This window comes from Cryptomeria japonica, chromosome 7, assembly GCF_030272615.1.
Source record: "Cryptomeria japonica chromosome 7, Sugi_1.0, whole genome shotgun sequence".
In the NCBI taxonomy this organism is placed as follows: Eukaryota; Viridiplantae; Streptophyta; class Pinopsida; order Cupressales; family Cupressaceae; genus Cryptomeria; species Cryptomeria japonica.
In genome coordinates this window covers 89,766,619-89,790,059 of record NC_081411.1, presented here as the reverse complement: position 1 = coordinate 89,790,059, position 23,441 = coordinate 89,766,619, and positions in this window count along the sequence as shown.

The following is a 23,441-nucleotide window of genomic DNA, read 5'->3' as shown; positions in this document are numbered from 1 at the left end:
GCATCATTTCAAAGAAAGAAAAATAGGTGTGAAGAAATATGCCCCATAAAATGTTAATTTAATGGGTGGTATTCCCCCTCGAGAGATGGGTCAAAAAATTTTCAAAAAATTGGGCGATTTGTCCTAAAAGAATGAAAGTTGACAGGGTGGTAGAAGAGAAGATTTTAACAATGCTGGTGAAAAATAGAAGAAATCAAAGATAAAATGAAGAAATGGAAGGCTCGAGAAGTTCACGGGGACCATAACAGTGAGCGGGAAAAAATTAGGGTTACAGTGAAGGGTATATATGTGGGGAAAGGGGTAAAAACAGACTCATTTGCATTCGCGTCCATAGTGAAATTTTAGCTCTGGGAGTGACTTTTGAAAAGAGCAAGTAGTAGTCAAGATGTTGGTTCCCATAGTAGAGCACCAATTAGAGAGAGTTCAACGATTCCAATGGCCAGATGACTACGGACCAGCGGTATGTGAATTTGAATTTTTGAATTTTATGCATTTTTTATATGTTTTTTGCTTAGTCCAAATTGAGTCAACACAATAGTGCTAAAAATGCATTTTAGCACTGTTGTCTACTTAATTAGCACTATTGTGCCGCTATAGCGCTATTGCATAGTGGTTTTAGCATTTTTGTCAAGTCTAGCGCTATTGTATATCTGCTTTAGTGCTATTGTTTGTGTAGCGCTATTGAGTAGTTGATTGAGCACTATTGATGTGAAGTAGTGCTATGGGATAGCCAATGTAGCGCTATTGTTGGTTTAGCACTATTGCATAGTTGATTTAGCACTTTTGTGATAGTATTAGCATTGTTATGTTTAAAATAGTGCTTATGTGTAGGAAGATAGATGCCCCAGTGTGTTTGAAAAATGATCTCCTAATGCCAATGATGGATGGATTGAGATGTTAGGTGAGAGTTGTTTTGAACCATAGCAGCCCTAATGAGACTTAGGTCATTAGGATAAATGCTTGTTGAAGTCTAGGTGTGCCATGATTGCTTACCTATTGAGACCCAAAGATACTTGATCAAAGTATCTTTTGATAGTCTAGGTTTAAACTCAAGAAAGTTTGAAACAAAACAACTGATGATGATGGTTGATGCACGTGTGCAGAGGATCTATGCATCTTACAGATGTGCGAGAGGCATCCTGCCACACAGGTGTTGTGCGATCATTTCAAAGAGGCCAAGGTGGATTGCATTACAGCAACCAGCCTATATGACGTTATGTATATGCTCATGATTCAGACGAATCATGGATTGATCACAACATTGGCAGAGCGATGGCATAGTGAGACATGTACATTTCACTTGGCATAGGGGGAGATGACAGTGACACTGGAGGATGTACTGCGCATCCTGCACATTCCTATTCGAGGAGAGATGGTTAGCTATGACAGAGTGTGGGGGACATTAGCAGTACAAATATTTTTTGAGGAGGATGTCTACATTGATGATGGGTCGATAGCCTCAGAGGATATAGTAGCTTTGTATGAGCCATTACCAACAGTGCTATCAGGGATTGTTGGGGGAGTGCCATGTCCATATAGAAAATCACATGGACTTGCCATTGGTTGGGGTCAGGTGATTGATCAGATGATTAAAGTGGGGACCTGGTTTGGATGGGGACCGTGCATGCTATCGCACTTATATCGGGAGTTACATGAGGTAGCATATTGAGGGATGGGCTCATTAGGAGTGGGTATCATGTTGCTCCATATTTGGGCCTAGGAGAATCTACCTATGACTCGATTGGTTAGTCGGAGATTCCAAGCAGTGGACCAGCCATATGTATATATGTATGGTGGTATGATGAGTCAGACCCACCTAGGGAAGTTAGAGTGGTGGCAGCAGGTACTCGATGACTTGGATACAGTGATCTGGAGGCTGTATATTTAGTGTGAGCCATGGGAGGATGATGCGGAGGCATTATCGTATGTGTTTATGATATGATACCTCATTGGTAGGATAACTTACAATGTGGAGAGACAGTTGTCTGGCAGGGTGTTGAGATAGTTTGGGTGGAGGTAGGGATTGCCTAGTGGTTTAGGAGAGTATGCACGGGTAGTCCAAGAGAGGTACCTATGGGGGCCAGTGCTACCATATGATCAAGCATTAGCAGAGTTTCGCACCTTACAGGTGAGACCATGGCAGATGAGGTTTGGGGTAGTAGATGTTGGGGTGTTAGAGGAGTACACATAGTACATTGTGGAACATTTGATTCCTAGGATATCAGACCCGACAGAACCGATTCCAGATTTTGAGGAGGATAGGGGATGGAGACAAAGGAGGAGAGGAGGGCGTGAAGTAGTAGGTGGACAAGGGAGAGGGGATGGTGGTGGTGGGGATAGAGGAGGTGGTGATGGAGGAGGAGGGGGAGGTGGGGGTGGTGGTTTTGGAGGAGGTGGTGGATTCAGAGGAGGAGGTGGGGGTGGTGGTCGATTACAATGGAGAGGGAGAGGTGGGCAGCCATTGTAGCTATCTCAGGGACCTTTGATATAGGGAGGCATGAGACTAGGTGGTAAGGATGCAGGTGAGGGACAGGCACCTATAGATACAGAGGAGGGAGCCACTAGAGAGGCACCTATGGATATGGGGGTGGGAGCTATAGGTGGAGAGTTGCGGGACCATATGATACTATATTTGCAGACTCAAGTAGAGAATATGGAGGCAGAGGTGGCTGCTAGAGATGTGCAGTTGTTTGCATGAGAGTTAGAGTTAACTGTAGTGCAGTTGTAGGAGAGAGTGCAGGCCTTGGAGGGAGTACAGGGACAGGGGTCATCTGTGGAGGCATTGGTGAGGGAGGTATGGAGAGAAGGTGCAGAGGTGGATTACTGGTGGGGCCTATATAAGCAAGAGGTGCCATCTAGTCGATGGGCACTGAGTTATTCATAGATGCTTCAGGAGAGATCAGAGTGGTCTTAGAAGATGCAGATCATTGGTGGTGTGATGGGTCCTCCATGGCGAGATAGATTAGGTGGTGCAGGGGGTAGTGGGGGAGTAGGTGGTGATGGTGCAACATCTAGTTAGAGTGGCATCTGAGAGAGCATTTTGTATATTTTGATATTAACATTTTTTACTATGTCTCGGATGGCTCTTAGTAGCTGATTGTTTGGACTTCATTGTACTCTGATACATGATATGATATATATGAGGAGATCCCATATTTTGTGATGATATGCATGCTTATGTGTATGGATTTTATGCAGGATGATGATCTTATGATTTATGCTTAGATGGATACTTGTACTTGCTATATGTATGTGTTAATGAGATGATTCCTATATGCATGTTTTATGATGATTTATTCTTACATGATGTCTATATGCAGGTTGTATGATGTGGGATGCTAACATGTGGATGCAAGCTGATATATGTGTGCATGATATGTTGGGATGTAATGTCTTATGTAGGTAATTCCATGATGGTTATGTATGCATAATGATGACTATGATGGTATAGATAGTATCTTGTACTTTATGTTGATACAATGATGAGATAATGATATGTAATGATGTTAATGTAATGTGTTGAATGAATGATTTATTTATGTATATGCATCTAGATGGTTTTGTTAGATGAGTGTGATATGGATAAACAAATGTAAAGTACAAATGTTTAAATGATAATTTCTAAATGAATGCATATGTATAATGTATGAACCAATGTTTGAGGCAAATGGTTTTATTATGATTCTAAATGGTTAAAAAGATGATGAAGTAAAATGATAATGTAATGATAATGCAACTCATGGCTTAACAAATAACTACAGCTTAATGCAATTAAAAAGGAGAATGATTGCATTTTAATGAATCTTAAATGAAATGAATGAGTATAAGAATATACTAAATGGATAAATGAATGCATTTAACTAATGGATAGATAAAGAAATGTATGCAATGATGGAAATCTAAACAAATCCAGCGTACATGTGTTTAAATGATGGTAAATGATGACTGGTAATTGACACTAAATGAATGCATAGTAATGGCTAATAATGATAGTTAATGCAAACAAGGGTGATATATAAAATGAACCTAAAATGTCATCTTTATGCAATGATGAAATGATATAATGTGACTAATGCCAATAAATGATAATGAACTATATGTATTTAAATGCAACTAAATGAAATGCACTCGATGCAAATGCAACTAAATGTAAGGATGAAGATGTGATTATGATAGATGAATGCAAGGTTTTTTAGACTTTGCATGATGCAGTGATGATGTATCAGAGGACTTTGTCGTGATTGTATCCAAGACCAACTCATTTTTCCATTACTTTTAAATATTGTTCACACTTGCATACAAAACCATGCATATGAATGATGAATGAGTAAATGGATGGGCGATATGCAACGAAATGCAATATAAACAAATGAGATAAAATGAGGATCCATAGTGCTTTATTTTCATCATTGAGCTTTAAAAATGTTGTAAGAAAATACAGACAACTTGACATAATGATTCAAGATGATCTGAGTATTCCTTACATGGATTTTTATACAGCAAGTTAGTACAAGCAACCTGATATAATGGATCAAGTTGGCCTAAGTATTGCTTGCAAAACAGACAAGGATTATCTCCTTTCATTCATGACTTGGAACGTCCTCCGTGATCTTTTGCCAATCATATCCTGAGACAAGTTCATACTGTAGTAAGAGATAAACATTTATCAAGCTTAGATGAGGCAAGAGGAACCAAAGATGGAGCATCGTAGCTACAAACAAACAACGCAAATAAAGAATAAAGAATATGGACCCTTGATAATGGTTCATGCTCATATGGTCGAGGTATACGCTATAGTTAGCAAGCCGTAGTGATCTATGACTGTATGTCACATATAATCATGTAACTTAGTGAACTTCCCACGTAGACACCATTAGTATGTGCCCCAAAATTTCATCAAAATAATTTGCAGAAGACATTCAAACAATGCTTCGGAACCATCTCAGCCACTCTAATCACTCGTGGATATCCCAAACTAGCGTAGGAACTTGATATATATAAATGAATGAATAACCTACAAATCACTAAAGTATTTTGATAGCTTAAACATAATTTTCTTGTCAAAGAAACTATAATATTGTCTTTATTTTGGGTAAGGAAGGATACATCCTTGTTAAGACAGTTTGCAAGTTGACAGTTAATTGTTGATTTGGATGTGATAAGAGGTCATTGTGTGAGTATTTCACAATGTTTGCTTGGTTATCTTCTTGGATGGATATGTACAATACATTGCGATGTTTTTGTTTGATTTTTGATGTTTTCTGATGTTTTTGGATTTTGTAAGTATTTTTTAATGTTTTTGGTATTTTGTGAGATAGTTTTTGAATGGTTTTGGTATTTTGTGAGACAACTTTTTGAATGTTTTTGGTATTTTGTGAGACAGTTTTGAATGTAGAACTCAATGAATCACAAGTAATGCACAATCCACTTCCATCAAATAGGTTAAAGGCATTGCCCCCAGTTTAGACATGACTATGAAAAAGTGGGACACAAGATGCATGAAGGACTATCCTTGATTGCAGATCAATAACAAGCCATGGTTTGAATGATGGATGAGTGGATGCAATGAATGTGATCACAACAAGTCTGGAAGACAATGGAGCCATATCCTTTACAAGTGGCACCTGTTTACCAGGTTTTCACCATCACACTTACCCAAGGTGCCACTAGAGTGGTTGTTCACCATTTGGATGCATGTTTTTTCTTTACTATTTTGATGTTTTGTTGTATTTTCTTCAGGACATTGTCTGAATGTTTTTGGTGTTTTTCTGGTATGTAGGGGAGCCTGATGCTCTGTACAGCTTATGTATAAAACTATTTGAGGTGCATGCTATTGATTGGATCTGCTAGTGGTTCTCCTTCTAAAGTAGCCTGTTGATATGCCCCGGACCCAAATACAACAGTGATAACATATGGACTTACCCAGTTTGATTCAAACTTTCCTTGATGTTCTCGGTTGGGTTGGTTATGAGGATTCTCTCGAAGAACAAGATCTCCTACCTCAAATGTATGAGGTCTGACTCGGTGATTATAGCTTCTTCTCATGCGTTGCTGATAGGCTTTGAGGTGATTATATGTAGCTTGTTGTTTCTCATCAAGTAGCTCTAAGTCTTGAAGATGTGATACCTTGTAGGCTTCATCATCTATAAGATTAGGCAAGGAAACCCATAGTGATGGTATCTCAACCTCAATAGGTAAAATAGCCTCTCCTCCATAGACCAATGAGTAGGGAGTTGCACCTGTAGGGGTCCGAATGCTAGTTCGATATGCCCATGGTGCTGGATTTAATTAAACATGCCAATCATGACCGACATCATTGACTATCATCTTTAGGATTCTTAATATGTTCTTGTTTGATGCTTCGGCCTTACCATTGCCTTGTGGATAATAGGGAGTGGAAAAGTGGTGTTGGATGTGAAACTTCTCATAGAGCTCATGGACATCCTGATTTTTGAAAGAAAAATCATTATCTGTGATGATGGACATGGGTACACCATACCGGTAGATGATGTAATTGAGGATGAATGAGGTGATCTGCTTTTCGGTGACTTGGGTAAGTGGAACAGCTTTGATCCACTTTGTGAAGTATTCAGTGGCGGTAATAATGAATTTGTGGTTGTTGGATGAAGATGGATGGATTTTACCTACAAGGTCAAGTCCCCATTGATAAATGGGCCATGGTGTTGTGATTGGTTGCAATTCCTATGCTAGTGTATATATCAGGTCTCCATGAACTTGACATTTCTTGCACTTTCTGACATAGTAGTATGAGTCTTTTTCCATGGATGGCCAATAGTATCCAGCTCGTATGATCTTCTTGGCTAAGGATGGACCACTTGCATGAGTTCCACAAATTCCTTCATGTACCTCTTCCAAGGCCTTTGTTATCTCATCTTGTTCCAAACATCGAAGGAGAGTACCATTAAGACTGCATCGGTATAGGGTTTCAACAATAATGGTATATTGAGTGGTTTGGCGAATGAAGGTTTTACGTTGGTTATTTGATTGGTTAGGAGGAAATGTGTGATCGCGGAGGCAGGTATAGAACTCACTATACAATGGGGATTCAAAACTAATAAGGTGACATATCATCATGGATTCAGGGATATCATAAGCGGGAATCCAAAGTTGTTCAACCAAGACCTCATAGCGTGTTGAATTTTGTGGAAGATCTAGGAGAGATGCAATAGTAGCCATAGGGTCAACAACTCGATTTTGATCTCTTGGTATCTGCTCAAAGGTGATAGTAGTAAATGATTCCTTTAGACTATCCACCATTTGTTTGTATGGCATGAGTTTATCATCCTTCATTTGATATTCATTGGTTTCTTGTTGAATGACGAGTTGGGAGTCACCATATACTTGCAGTTCTTGTAACTTCCATTATATGACTAGCCCGAGTCCTGTAATCAAGGCCTCATATTTTGCTATGTTGTTTGTACATGGAAATGTGAGCCTGTAAGACTTTGGGATACTATCACCTTGAGGTGTGATAAATAGAATGCCTACCCCTGAGCCATGCCTAGTGTATGAACCATCAAACTATAGTTTCTATGGTTGTGTTGTTGTGATCATGAAGATCTCTTCATCTAGAAAGTTGGAAATGAGAGGATGATTGCCTATGAGTGGTGCATCGGCCAACTGATATGCAATAACTTGACCTTTGATAGCCTTACGGTCCACATAATTGATATCAAATTCATTAAGAATCATCACCCATTTGGCCAAATGGCCTTTCAATGCTTCTTTGCTGAGTAAGTACTTTAGTGGATTTATCTTTGCAATGAGCTATACTTTATGTGTTAACAGATAGTGTCTTAGTTTAGTAACTGCCAAGATTACTATTAGGAAAGCTCACTCAATAGGTGTGTAATTGAGTTCATAGCCAATTAGTGTGCGAGAGATGTATTAAACAACACACTCTTTCCCTTCTACATTATGTTGTGCCACTAGTATGCCCAATGATGTATTTGTTGTTGAAATATAGAGCAATAGAGGTTTACTCAAATCTAGTGGGATCAACAATGGTGTATTCATGAGATAGTCTTTAAGCATCTGGAATGCTTGTTTGCATCTGGTATACCATTGAAAGCGGATGTGTTTGTGTAGAAGGTATGTAAAGGGGTGACATTTATCTACCAGTTGTACAATGAATCTTCGGATGGATTGTAGCTACCCTTGTAATGTCCTTAGCTGACTGATGTTCTTCAGAGGTGGTATTTCTATGATTGCTTTGATCTTTGTTGGATTGACCTCAATGCCTTTGCTTGCGACAATGTATCCTAGACTTTTCCATGAGGTTACTCCAAAGACACATTTCTTTGGGTTGAGTCGAACATGATATTATTCCAATCTATCAATGATTTTCTCTAATATGTCCAGATGACCTTCCCTTGTGAGTGTTTTTTCCAGTAACTCATCAACATAATCTTCCATTGTGGTATGCATCATGTCATGAAAGATGGTGAGGCATTATATTCCAATAGTATGTTCCCCGTGGACATGTGAAGGTCGTCTTATGTTGATCTTCTGGTGTCATCTTTATCTGGGTGTACCATGAAAAGCCATCAATGAGAGAAAGCATGGCATGTCCTACTATTAGGTCCACTATTATGTCGATGTTTTGTAGGGGGAAGTCATCCTTAGGACATGCCTTGTTTAGATCTTTGAAGTCAGTACAGATCCAGATGCCCCCATTTGGTTTGCCGACAGGCACAATATTGGAGGTCCAATCTACATAATCAATTGGTCGAATAAAACCAACATCTAGAAGTTTCTTAAGTTCTGCTTTGACTAGTATTGCAATCTAGGGATGCATCTTGTGAAGCTTTTATTTGATAGGCTTAGCTACTTCTGCTACTATGAGGTGATGCATGACTAAATCTGGATCAAGACCAGGCATATCTACATATGACCATGTGAAGTTGATCTGGCGTTTCTAGAATAATTTGACAAACTTGGGTTGTTCTTCTAGTGTTAAAAGAGATGTCAGATGTATGTGATGAGGAGTTTCAGGAGTCCCCACATTGTATTCTTTAGTTTCCTCGATCAGAATCGTTGATCATTCCTACTATGTACTAGAGGGGAGAATGTCAAACCTTTCATCCTCAGGTGCCTCAGAGAGGTTTTCACCATTGGATACGCTCTTTCTTTTTACTTTTGTGGGATCAAATAGTGCCATAGTGTGGTTTTCACTGGAAGATCCATGTTTTATTGTTATATTTTTGTAGCTGAAAGGTTTGGCATCCACCCTAAAGTATGTTGCACTATTATGTTCTATGGCGATTCCAACTTTGTGATTCCCACTTGGTATGTTATCCCATAGTTCCAAAAAGTCAATGGTCACCTCATCATTTTTGAAGTGGTCAAGGCATGGGGAATTAGGTTGGTTCCATTTGATGAGTTCAGGATGGATAATGGGCATTACCTCATCGACTAGGTTAAGTTTGTTAGATGTGTTAGTGAGGGTTAAGACGTTATGGTGAAGGTCATTGATTGTACTCTCCCTATCAGAATCAGGTGTAGGATGTGACGTAGGGTCTATGGAAGATGTTTCTAGTTTAGGAATCCAAGAGGTTTTAATCTATGCTTCTCCATAAACAGGGATTTCTTTGTGAGGTGGAGGTGGTGATGTGTCTTCCTCATCTAAAGTATTTAGATGTACTGAATCGAATTCCCACTCATGTGAGTTGGTCTCTGAGTCACTTTCCAAGATCTAGTTTCTATACCATACTAGGATATCTTTTGAGTTAAACACTATAGGTGTGATCAACTGATGTACCATTGTAGATGAAATGATCGGTGTTGCAGGAAGGATTATGGGGATTAGTGAATCCAATACGGGGAGTATTGACGTTGTTGACTCTGCTGCTTCTACTAGAATTGCTGGTGTTGTTGATATTTCTATGAATTTTAATATAGTTGTTGCTGCTAATGGTGCTATTGATGTTATTGCTGTTGCTGATGGGGTTGTTGGTTTGATTTGTGGGATGACTAGTTTTGTGGATGATCTTGCTAGGATTTTTAGCCTTAGTAGGGTAGTTGTGATGGTGTGGGGTGTTGCTGATATAATCAAAGGTGACCTCTTTATGTTTGTAGTAGGCTGATATAGAGGTTTGTTGGGTTTCCCTTTGAATCTGAGCTTAGGTAGGATCTCCTTTTGAAAGCCTAGTCCTATGTTATCTTTGAGCTTTAATTCCGGCTGGAGTGGCTCATGTCGTCCTTTCTTGAAAGGTCCCAAAGCACTTTGACCATCATAACCCATTATTTGCATAATGAGAAGGCCTTTTCCATATTGATTTGTGGGAAGCTTAGCTTTGTTGTCCCTTATTTGTCCTTGATGACAAAAAGGGTTTATTCTATACATTGTCATCTTCCTTTAGTTTATTTGAATGTGGGCCCGACTTGCCTTATCACTATGTGATCTGTTTTCCATGATGCTTCAAGTGGGTTTTGGATATGTTGATCTACAGGTTCAAATGATTTAGATGGTATTTTTTTGTGGCTATTATTATTGAGATTTTGTGAAGATCTTGCGTAGATGCCCGCATTCAAAAATTAGGTGATATCTTTCTTAAGTCTCATATTCTAAAAGTTTTGTTAGTTAATAAGGGAAAGTTTTGTTTAAATCATATGGACCACCTTCCTTTCGGTCTATTGTTTTTCCTTTTCTACAAGCTAAAAGTGTTATATACATTTGAGGAAAGAGTAGCGCATTTAGTTTCCATTATCGATTGCTCAAAGACAATTATTTTGTTGTTATTTACTCTAATCTTTGTTAGGGTTTGATAACAGATGGAGACTCTTTTTGACACAAGATATATGTTAAGTATTATTAGATTTTTTTTGACAGTTACTGAAGTTGAATTTGGACATGCATCTGCAGGAAATATTTTTTAGTTATTTTTTAAAAAGGTTTTGTGAAGAACTGAGACCCTAGTTAGGGTTTAGTGACTCTATTCGAGGATCACTGATGAAGACTTGGCATTATAAATACACATTTTTTGGTGATGATAAAAATATATAGAACATGGTATAAAACAAAGCATATTGTAAATGAAATATATTTTTACTCTCTCTGATTAAATTATAGAGATTGAGATAGATGATAAGGAAAAGGGCTTAAGATCATTCATTTAGTTGAAATTATTCTCTCTGATTTTATAGCAAAGATTGAAAAGAGTTTATTGAATCATTCTTGAAAGCATGTTCGATCATTGACAAGTTTATAGTTGCAAAGGGATATTGCAATTATAAGGTTATCAATGATTGTAACCTGAAGATGTTTGAAATTATATGAAACTAATGGGTTGGTGCTCCTTGGAGCTTGAGACTTCTAAATTTGATGTACAGAGTTGAAACTCTTTGAGATAATAAAAGAAGATCGTTCGAGTGGTTTTCCTACCCCAAGAGGGTTTTCCACTCAAGAAATATCATGTGTTATATGTTATTGTGCACAATTAGTTTGCTCTGATACTTTCCTTTATGAGTTCCATTTTCTGCATTAAATCTATTTTATTTTGAAAGTATGTCAAGTTGAATGTCAGATTTGTAGTGCAATCTAGTTCTTTGTAAAAGTAGTATACCTTGGTTAAATCTAAACATGCAAGAAGTTTTGTTTCAGTCATAAGCATTGAAATATGCTCACCTTTTTCATTCAGCTTAGTCAGAACTGTGTGCAATTATAAAATTCAATTATTGTCTTGTTTATGAATTAAAAGCTTTAATTTTGTGCAATCTCCAGTGACTCTAATTCACCCCCCCCCTCGTCTCAGAGTCTATCACTTCCAATAATTGGTATCAGAGCATAGGGTCCCTTCTTGTAGGTCTGTCCTAGGGATTGTTCCTGATCTTTTGGAAGTGTTGTCATGTCACGTTCACAAGAAGGTGCCTCACTTTCAAGGGCTCCTCTCTTTGATGGCTCAGATTATTTATTCTGGAAAATCAGAATGGAAACCTATTTGGTTTCAGTCGATCTTTATGTATGGAATATCGTAACCTCAAAATATGTTGTTCCTTCTACTATACCTACTGATCCTAATGCTAAGACTCAATATGAGTTAAATTATAGAGCTAAGCATGCTATCTTGTGTGGTCTTACCAAGGATGTATTTTTAAAAGTCATGCATTGTACTTCTGCTCAAGATATATGGAACAAACTTGAAACTATTTATCAAGGGGATGCTAAGATCAAAGAATCTAAGATTCTCACACTCAAAAATCAATTTGAGTCTTTGAGAATGAAAGAAGATGAGACCATTGCAAGTTATTTTCTCAGAATTGATGAAGTAGTAAACTCTAGAAGGGGTCTTGGTGAGACTGTTGATGAAAAAGATGTTGTTAGAAAGGACATTAGAACATTGTTACCTATATTTGAAACTAAGCTATCAACCTTAGAAGAAAAGAAAAGATTTTCTACAATGACTCTTGATAGTTTACAAAGTATACTCATAGCCTATGAAATGATGATAGGCAGTAATCCTTCCTCATCTAAAGAGACTGCTTTCAAAGCAGAAAAGAAAGAAGAACCTGATAGTGAATCTGAACTCTCGGATGCTATTGAAGCCCTTCTTGTTAGAAAATTGAAAAAGAAGTATAAGGGAAAATTTCCCTTCAAGTGTTTTAATTGTGGTAAGTCCAGAGACTTTGCTGCTCAACGCCCATTAAGTGATCAAAATAGTGAAGAAGAAAAACCATAAAAATTCTACAAAAAGAAATCATGGAACCCTAAAAAGAAATTTAATGTTTTCAAGAAAAAGAAGAGTCTCTTTGCTAAAGAAGACTCTAAAGCTAAATCAGATGACTCACCTTGTGAAGGTGATGAAACCTTGTTCATGGAAGAAATAGAATCCTCTTCAAAGAGAGACCTAAATAGCAAACCAGAAAATAAACTAGATGATTTGGATCAAGGTGAAGTTGATCTTGAAGGAGAGTTACTTTGTGCTCTAACAGAAATCAAGAGATTGAAGAAGCTTTTAGCTTCTCATGAAAGCTCAAATCAGATTTTGCAAGTTGAGTTGAATGACTCAAACTTGGCGATAACAAACCTGAAATCTCTTCTTGAAGAAAAAGAAAAGAAAATTGAAACTCTAGAACAACAAATAATGAAACTACAAAAAGAGATTGAAAAATATGAAAGTACCATGCATTTGAATGACATCTTGAGCAAACAAAAGCTACACAAAAATTTGACTGGCGTAGGTTTTGATAAGGCTGAATCATCAAAACAAATTTCCAAGCCTGCAAACAGAAAGCAATTTCAGGCTTATAATAGAATGACACCTTTTAGGTTCGGGTTCTTCCATGGTTATTGTTTTTACTGCAATTAGTTTGGTCATAAAGTTAATACCTGCAGATTTTTGCAGCACAAAAATTCTATGTTTGGACACAAACAAACAGATGGTTTTCCAAATATGTTAAAATGCATTAAGTGTAACAACTTTGGACACACCTCTGCTCAATGCAAATCAAAGGCAAATATTGATAAGGTATGGAAACAAAAGTTTGTACCTAGTACTGAACAATCAATGATTATGCAAACTGTGTTTCTATCAAATAAGAAGTCAATGTGGGTGTTAGACAATGGTTGTTCACACCATATGGCAGGAGATAGAAATAAATTTCTTCATTTGCAAAATTTTGGTGAAGGATTTGTAAGATTCGGTGATAATTCAGGAGCCTTTGTCAGAGGTAAGGGTTCTTTGCTATTGAATGATGATACTCCAATTCATGATGTGTATTTTGTTGAAGGATTAAAACATAATCTATTGAGTGTTGTGCTATAATGTATCCTTCAGTTCTAAAGGTTGTGCTATTAAAAATAAGTCTAGTAAAATTGTTGCTGCTGGTTTGAGAACAATTGGAAATGTTTACAATCTGCTTGACTCCACAGACTATGAAAACAATGAAGGCATGTGCCTTATGGGTCAAGTAGAGGAAAACTGGTTGTGGCACAAATTTTTGGGACATGTGAACTTTGATAATCTGGTTCGAATTAGCAAAAATCAAAATGTTAGAGGTTTGCCTGTCTTGAGTAAACCCTTAAACTCAATATGTAAAGAGTGCTTGAAAGGTAAACAAACAAAAGTGTCTTTCAAATATAAAGAACACTCTTCCACCAGACCACTACAACTTGTTCACACAGATTTATGTGGTCCAACTAGGACACAATCCATCAATGGTGAAAAATACTTTATGCTCTTTGTTGATGACTATACCAGAATGGTATGGGTTACTTTCCTCAAACACAAATTTGAAGAATTTGACAGATTTAAGATTTTTAGGAAGATGGTTGAACATGAATCTGATCTAAAATTAAAATGCTTAAGATCAAGTAAGGGTTGTGAGTTTACATCACAATAATTTATTGATTATTGTGAGAAACATGGCATTCAAAGGCAATATGCAACTGCCCAAACACCTCAACAAAATGGGGTAGTTGAGAGGAAAAATAGAACAGTCAAAGAAATGGCTCGCATAATGCTTAATGAAGCAAATCTGCCAGACAGGTATTGGAGAGAAGCTACTCATATAGTAGTTTACATCTTAAACCGTGTGTAAATTTGGGTAAAATCTACCTTCACTCCTTATGAACTTTGGTATGGTAGAGCTACCTCTGTCAAATACTTTAAGATTTTTGGATGCAAATATTATATTAAAAGAGATTCAAAAAATCTAGGAAAGCTTTGACACTAAAACTGATGAGGGTATCTTTCTTGGATACTCTACTCACAACAAAGCTTATAAATGTTTCAATACTAGGCTGAATAAAATTATTGAAATAGTGAATGTAAGGTTTGATGAACAATTGCTTCTAAGTGATGATGTGCAGGATGTAGAGGAAGATATTCCATTAAGCCTTGGTCAAACACCTAAATCTATTCAAATAGAAATAACTAATACAAAGAGTGCATCTAGTGCTAAAGATGCATCCAGTACTAAAGCAGAAATCCCTTTGCCTACTACCTCTAGAATCATTACAAAAAGGCATCCTCAAAGTTAGATTATCGGTGACATAGATGTAGGAATCTTGACTAGGAGAAGAGCAAAATCTGATGAACAAGCTCAAATGGCTGAACACTATTATCTGGTAACTAATTTTGAACCTAAATCTGTTTCTGATGCATTAGTTGATGATTGCTGGTTAAATGCAATGAAAGATGAAATCGGTCAAATTGAAAAGAATAAAACTTGGGAACTAGTGCCTAGACCAGATGATAAAAATGTTATAGGGGGAAAATGGGTTTTCAGAAATAAACTTGATGAATGTAGTAAAGTTGTTCAAAATAAAGCTTGATTTGTCTGCAAGGGGTATGCACAACAAGAAGGTGTAGATTTTAGTGAAACTTTTGCACCTGTTGCTAGACTTGAGTCTATTAGAATATTTCTTGCATACTCTTGTTTCAAAAATTTTAAAGTATACCAGATAGATGTTAAAACTATTTTTTTAAATGGTTTTTCTGAGGAAGAAGTATATATGGAACAACCTGAAAGGTTTGTCTCTACAGATAAACCTAATTATGTATACAGGTTAAAAAAGGCTCTTTATGGCCTTAAACAAGCTCCAAGAGCTTGGTACTCTAGATTGGATGCACATCTTATAGCAAACGGATTCACTAGAGGTGGAGTGGACAGTAACCTGTATGTGAAGTTTGAAGGTAATGACATTTTAGTTGTAGAAGTATATGTGGATGATATTATTTTTGGCTATAATAATGATTCCCTGTCCAAAAAGTTCTCACAAATCATGGAGTCTGAATTTGTAATGTCCATGCTGGGTGAATTAACATTTTTTCTTGGTCTTCAAGTCATGCAATTTGAAGGAGGCATATTTCTATCGCAAATAAAATATGCAAAAGAAATGCTTAAGAAGTTTAAAATGACAGATTGCAAACCAGTCAGTACTCCAATGGAAACTAGTTGTAAGTTTATCAAAACAGATGACTCACCCGAGGTAAGTCAATCAGAATATAGATCAATGATAGGCAGTTTGCTTTATTTAACTGCATCTAGACCTGATTTGATGTATGCAGTATGTCTGGTTTCATGTTTTCAATATGCCCCTAAACAATCTCATTTGAATGCTATGAAAAGGATTTTCAAGTATATTCAGGGTACTTTAGACTATGGTTTGTGGTATCCTCAAAAAAATGATTTTTCTCAGATTGGTTTCACTGATGCTGACTAGGTTGGCTGTGTGGATGATAGAAAAAGAACCAGTGGTGCAGCCTTCTTCTTGGGAGATTCTCTTGTTGCTTGGCACAATAAACAGCAAGATTGTGTCACTTTATCAACTCCAGAATCAGAATACATTGCAGCAACTACCTATTGTACCTAGTTAATCTGGATGTCCCATCAACTTGCTGAAATGGGTATTGAAATTGACAAACCCATCTCAATTTTCTGTGATAACACTAGTGCCATCAATCTCTCTAAAAATATTGTTATGCATTCTCGCACTAAACATGTTGCTATCAAATTACACTTTCTGCGAGAACAAGTGCTAGCTAATGAATTTCAGATGTTGTATGTGCCTTCCTAGGCCCAAGTGGCAGACATTTTAATAAAAGCTTTATCTAAAGAAGTGTTTGAAATTTTTTGAGATAGATTGGGAGTCATCTCTCAATCCATTCTTACTTAGCACCCTTCTCTCGGAAAGGGGGAGCTCAGCTCTCCCCAAGCAGCATTCTGTTTCTTTACCCTTTGTCCTTGAGACAAAAAGGGGGAGGAAGCTTCATTGATAGTAGCATGACAATAGTTCTGATTCAGTATTGATTACAGTAATCATTTGGTTTGACAACATCATTTGTTCCTTTTCATTGGTTATTGTAATACTGTATCTCATCTTTGACAACATTAGCTTCATGACAATACTAGTTATTGATAGTGGTAGTATTGGTTATTGACAGTGGTTTCTGTTTTTCATGATTCTGATTCATTCTGGTCTCTTTGATTCAGACTGGTATCTTTGCTCAGGGAGTTTACAACATACAAATTATTCTCAGATTATTCTCATTGGCATATGATGTTTATTGATAGTGATTGACAGGAGCATCACATTGTGGTTCATTTCTGTTCATTTTTGGTTGGCATTTCTAAAGTTGATACAAGTCAATGTTGGCACAATTTTTGCCATGAAGGAAAAAGGGGGAGTTTGTTGTCCCTTATTTGTCCTTGATGACAAAAAGGGTTTATTCTATACATTGTCATCTTCCTTTAGTTTATTTGGATGTGGGCCCGACCTACCTTGTCACTATGTGACATGTGTTTCTTTTTCGTTGAACTGACATCCCTGATTATCGTATTTCAACGGACTTCAAAACTTATGTCATTCTTTGGCTGCAGATTTCAAACTCTATTTCATTTTTACAAAGGGAAAATTTTAGTGTAAAGTCAATACAATATTGTATTATTGTTCCAAGTTCTTCTTCATTGAAAATCCTAAGTTGCCGCCATGAGTGAATGCAAAATAATCACAGTGATTTGTTTTCCATGATGCTTCAAGTGGGTTTTGGATATGTTGATCTACAGGTTCAGATGATTTAGATGGTATTTTTTTGTGGCTATTATTATTGAGATTTTGTGAAGATCTTGCGTAGATGCCTGCATTCAAAAATTAGGTGATATCTTTCTTAAGTCTCATATTCTAAAAGTTTTGTTGGTTAACAAGGGAAAGTTTTTTTAAAATCATATGGACCACCTTCCTTTCGGTCTGTTGTTTTTCCTTTTCTACAAGCTGAAAGTGTTATATACATTTGAGGAAAGAGCAGCGTATTTAGTTTCCATTATCAGTTGCTCAAAGACAATTATTTTGTTGTTATTTACTCTAATCTTTGTTAGGGTTTGATAACAGATGGAGACTCTTTTTGAGACAAGATATATGTTAAGTATTGTTAGATTTTTTTTGACAGTTACTAAAGTTGTATTTGGACATGCATCTGCTAGAAATATTTTTCAGTTATTTTTGAAAATGGTTTTGTGAAGAACTGAAACACTAGTTAGGGTTTAGTGACTCTATTCGAGGATCACTGATGAAGACTTGGCATTATAAATACACGTTTTTTGGTGATGAGAAAAATATACAAAACATGGTATAAAACAGAGCATATTGTAAATGAAATATATTTTCACTCTCTCTGATTAAATTACAGAGATTGAGATAGACGATAAGAAAAAGGGGTTAAGATCATTCATTTAGTTGAAATTATTCTCTCTGATTTTATAGCAGAGATTGAAAAGAGTTTATTGAATCATTCTTGAAAGTATGTTCGATTATTGACAAGTTTATAGTTGCAAAGGGATATTGCAATTATAAGGTTATCAATGATTGTAACCTGAAGATATTTGAAATTATATGAAATTAAGGGGTTGGTGCTCCTTAGAGCTTGAGACTTCTAAATTTGATGTACAGAGTTGACACTCTTTGAGATAATAAAAGAACATCATTCGAGTGGTTTTTCTACCCCAAGAGGGTTTTCCACTTAGGAAATATCATGTGTTATATGTTATTGTGCATAATTAGTTTGCTCTGATACTTTCCTTTATGAGTTCCATTTTCTACATTAAATCTGTTTTATTTTGAAAGTATGTCAAGTTGAATGTCAGATTTGTAGCGCAATCTAGTTCTTTGTCAAAGTAGTATACCTTGGTTAAATCTACACATGCAAGAAGTTTTGTTTCAGTCATAAGCATTGAAATATGCTCACCTGTTTCATTCAGCTTAGTCATAACTATGTGCAATTATAAAATTCAATTATTGTCTTGTTTATGAATTAAAAGTTTTAATTTTGTGCAATCTCCAGTGACTCTGATTCAACCCCTCCCCTCCTCAGAGTCTATCACTTCCAACAAGCTTGTGGGATGTTCATGGTGATAGGATCTTTATAGATCCATTCTGTTAAGTCCTCATCTCTAGTCTCTTCTTCTTGGCTCTTTCCAAGGATGAAAGGCATCAAAGTGCATGCTGGCTTGACCAATGGTGCTTGAATTAATTGTTGAGGTTTACCATGAGTTCTAGGAGAAGTAGGCATTTGTCCAACACAAAAGAGTTGGCTTAAATTGTACTTGTCAGGACCTTCCTCTGCTATTTTCATCTTGAGATTCTCTTGTTTGGGTATAGTGGTGTTTGAACTGGAAATAGAGGCTAGACTGATGTATGAGGTGGATGAGATGGCTTCTCTATTGTTAGGAACAGTAATCTCTAGTTGATGATTGATATTGTGACAATATACAAAGGGATTTGCATCTCCCAAGATTGTAATTTCTACACCATTATGAGGAAACTTGATACACTGATGGTAGGTTGATGGAACGACTTGTATGGCATGTATTCAAGGTCTTCCTAACAACAAATTATATGGTAGAGGAAGGTCCAAAACATGGCATATGATATGCTTCACTATGAGGCTCACTTAAATTAGTAGCACTACTGCTCCTTTGGATGAACATTCTGCATCATCATAGGCTTTGATTGTTATCTTCTTGTGGGGATCCACTGATTCAATTGCATATCCAAATGCTATGACCAATTATATAGTGTACAAATATTCGGGCCTGCTCCATTGTCGATCAAGAATCACTTGATCCTATGTTGGTTGATAAACCGTTCAATGTGTAGTGAGGCGTTATGAGGTTGCTGGAAGGATGTATTGTCACTTTATGAGAAAGTGAGAAATGGTGATGACGTTAGATTTCCAACCATAGCTTAGAACTGATCTATATTTAGATTTGCCGGTACTGATGCCTCTTGGAGAGCTTGATCCAAGATTGTTCTATGAGACGGAGATAGGCGCAATAGCTCTAAGATAGATATCAGTGCGGGCATTTTATCTAATTGGTCCACAAGGTTATACTGCTTTAGGATAGATGTGGTGCCTTATGGAGCTACTTTTATGGTAATCTTACCGTGATGTGTAACAACATTGCAGTTGGAGCTGATATTTTTTATGGTAATAGTTGCAATTTGTTCACTGGCATCATATAGGTGATTCACAATGTAATTATAGGTGGCTCGTGTATAATCAATGGTATCTATGTTTCCCCCTGAGGTGGAAGGACCCCTTTGATCTTGTGATGGAAGTGGATTTTTAAACATGATATTTTCATTGTTTGTTGTTTTTGGGTTGTGTCCTTCTATTTTAATTTCACCTTGGTCAATAAGATCCTAAATAAGATCTTTCAATCTGTGACAATTGCTTGTCTTATGCCCTTTCCCTGGATGGAAATCGCAATGTTCAATATCCCTCCACCATGAAGGTTTGACCCAAGGTTCGTAATTTGATTTCTTTGGTAAGGTCACCAGATTTTGAGAAACCAACTGACGTAACACCATTTCAATAGGTTCCCCTAAGGGAGTGTATGTTCGTTTTGGTTTAAAATTTTGCTGACACTGTCTAGATTCCTCTTGAGGCACATTGTGTCCTTGATTTGGGGGAGCAACTGTGTTGTTCTTGGGTGGGGGTTTTTTTCCCACAAAGAGGACCACAGGTTGTGCACTTTTGATAGTCCTTGCATCCACAACCGCGTCATTGATGACATTTTTTTTTTTGTCTAGAAATTAGGCTTATCACTATTGAAGCACGGGCGAGGGCCATCCTTTGGCTCATTTTATATCTTGATAAGCCCTTTTTTGATGGTATCCCATTCACATTTTAAACCTTTGGTGATCATGTCATTGAAAGAGTCTGTGTCTTTTACATCTAGGTGAAATTCCATTTCATCATTTAAGTTGGAAATAAATATTTCCACGAGTTCTTGTTTAGGTAACTGAAGAGAACGTCTACTAGACATTTGACGCCATCGTTGCAGAAAGACTAGAAATAGCTCACCTAGTTTTTGTTTAGTGTTACACAGATCAGCCATTGTGATATCACATTCAATGTTGTGTGAGTAGTGTGCCAGAAACTTCTAGACTAGTTCTTCGAAGGTCCTAATGCCACCTGGTAATCGGGAAAATCATGATGTGGTTGTTCCTCCCAAACTATGGGGAAAGAGTCACATTAGGTATGTGTCCTCGTATGCCACTTCTAGGCAAGTTGAATGGAATTATCTAACATGATCATGAGGATCTCCTTTTCTTCTATACTTTTCGAACTTGGGTGTTTCAAATCCTCATGGAAAAGGTGGCATATGAAGATTCTTATCAAAGCGATAGGGACAAATGTCATTAAGTGAAAACTAACTAGTTTTCACACCACTATGAAGTTGTTGGGCGAGATTGTCAACTTGTTGCCGCAACATGTCTATGTCATTTAGAGGAGGAGGAGGTTGGGGATTACCTTGATGAAGGTTGTATCTTATGTTATCTCATCCTCTTTGATCGTCATTATGACTTTGGCATTCTAATGCTTGTCTTAGTTGTGCAACATCAAAGTCAGAGGGTAGTTTGGCTCCCTCCTGAGAAAGCCTCAAAAAGTGAGCATCAGCATTGCTCCTGAGTATTTCATCAAAAATTCTTTTTAAGAGAGGGTTGTGTTGTGCCCTTTCTATCGCCGGAGGAGTAGGAGTACTTGGATTTTCATTATTTATGTTTCCTCCAAGGGCTTCTTGGAATTCATTGATGTTTTCCTCCTCTTCTTCCTTAATTTCCATTTGTCTAGTTCTTGATCTAGTGTGAGCCATTCTGGTCACAAGTTTTTGTTGAACTTGGGTGAAAATGATGATGAGTTGTTGATGAAATGAGAGATTTATGTTTGGTGGGGTATTTTGCATATGAATGTCTAGCACTAAAGGTAGATATTACCAAAGTCCTTTCTTGAATTTCTTGTTGTGTTTGATTGACAATGTTTGGTATGATAAGGTTTAGAGGGATCTAAGATGTGTTAAAGATCCAACTACCTAGTAATGAGAGGATTCACTCAAAGACTAGTTTTAACTTGCATAGAAATGCATCTTAGGATGAGTTTATCCTAGTTGTAGAGACACTCTAAAAAGTGATGTATTTTTTTTAATTCAACCAATATCGAAAGAGAACTTAAGATAAAAAAAAACCTCTTGATGTTTTGAGAGTTGAAATGGATTGATGATGTGTGAATGGGATAATGGCTGAAATGTTTAACTTCAATACAAAATTTGTGTTACATAAGGAACAAACTCTTCTTCTTCCATCTTGGGGGTTGGTGGTTCTTCCCGAGCTATGTTATATGTGATACAAACATCTAGAAAGAAGTCAGGATTGATCTTGCCTCCTTTATTTTGATGATAACTCAAAGCTGGATATTGCATAAAAGCTCTGTAGTTTAATGAGTCTTGATCAAACTCGTTTGATTTCCCTTGAAGATAAAGATGCATGTGATGTAAGAAGGTTCTATGAGAGACAAAGATTTGTCTATTAAGATAGAATAATTTCCTCCTTTTGATAAGAGCCTTTGAGCTCAATGGTCTTTTCTTCAAGTTGATGTGTTGATGAAGATTTTGCTTTCTCAAGATGTAAAGAATGGTCATATAGTTTGATACTTTTACTATTTGATTTTGATACTTTGTTGGTTTCTAAAAAATGTTTGTGTTGGATGAATACTTGTTTGGAATTGGATTTTTTGATTTTTCTTTGACAAGAAAACAAAGAAAGCACACAAACACAAGAATGTTGCCTCCAAAGGCACAAATAAGCATTGGTCTAGATCAACCCAATCCTTGTACTTTTATGACCCTTTCCTTCCAAATGTTTTTGAGTATGTTTTTCTAAAAAGCCTGAAGTCGGCTCAGTTTAACACTGGTCTTGAAACAAAATGAAGACACTTCAAACACGCTTTATCCCTAAGGTCAAATGGCCAGTTGCAATAATTTCAGCCCACATCTTGATATTTCTTCAACTTTGGTACTACATACCTTATGAATCCTGCTGTGGCAGGTAAGGATGTGATATACTAAGTCTTGCATGAGCATAACAAATGGATGATCCCTATGATGGGGGAGTCACCACTTTTATCAGGTCACAAGTAACCTTTCAAAAAGCTATGTTTCTACTCAAGGAAATATGTATGGTGAGTATCTTGGGAGAAAAACCTTCTATGCTGTTGCACTGAACTTCTTAGAAATATCCTCAATCAATAGAATAGGTGGGCTACTACATAAAGGTTTTTAGTAATTTTTTATGTCTTTTGACATAAGTTCATTCTGTAGTGACTCACTTAAGAGCCTTGTAACTTTTGGTGGGGCCCATTTGTCCTTTCGGCAAGTTATACTATAGGAACAGCTATACCCAAGGGTATAGCTTTCGCTCACACTTGATTTCTATAGAGGCTCGAAGGATTTACCGTGTGAGGTCATTCCTAAGAGTGATGTGTCTGTTGGCAGGCCTCTCTTAAAAATATCAAATTTGAGTGTTGCTAACACTTTTCTCTTGCACCTAGGACAACGAAAGCCAAGGGAGAGGATAGTGTGTGTTAGAAGTAGGATCACTCGACAAAATTTTTGCACAAGTGTGCCAAACACAAAAGACACAT